Here is a 304-nt window from a genome sequence, read left to right as displayed (position 1 = left end):
GGCGCCGCCATCCGCCACCCCCGGGGGCTCCGCCCGCCGCCGGCCCCGCGCTGCCGCCCGCCGCGAGGATCCCCGAGCGTCCCCCCATTCCTGCCCGGGCTGCGGGCGTCACCCCCCGATCCCTGCCCCGCTGCCTCTGTCCAGCTGGGGGACAGGTCCTTGGGGACAGCAGGGTGCGGTGGGCACCATGGACAGGTTTTCGGTCATGTTTGCAGTGGGCACAGAACGGAAAACACCTGGTTGTTCTCTCCACCCCAAATGTCTCAGGTCTCCCTGATCTCCAGCTCCCTGGATGGGGGAGGCA

This window comes from Onychostruthus taczanowskii, unplaced genomic scaffold (genome assembly GCF_017590055.1).
Source record: "Onychostruthus taczanowskii isolate IOZ18803 unplaced genomic scaffold, ASM1759005v1 scaffold126, whole genome shotgun sequence".
Taxonomy (NCBI): Eukaryota; Metazoa; Chordata; class Aves; order Passeriformes; family Passeridae; genus Onychostruthus; species Onychostruthus taczanowskii.
Note: the sequence above shows the minus strand (reverse complement) of the source record.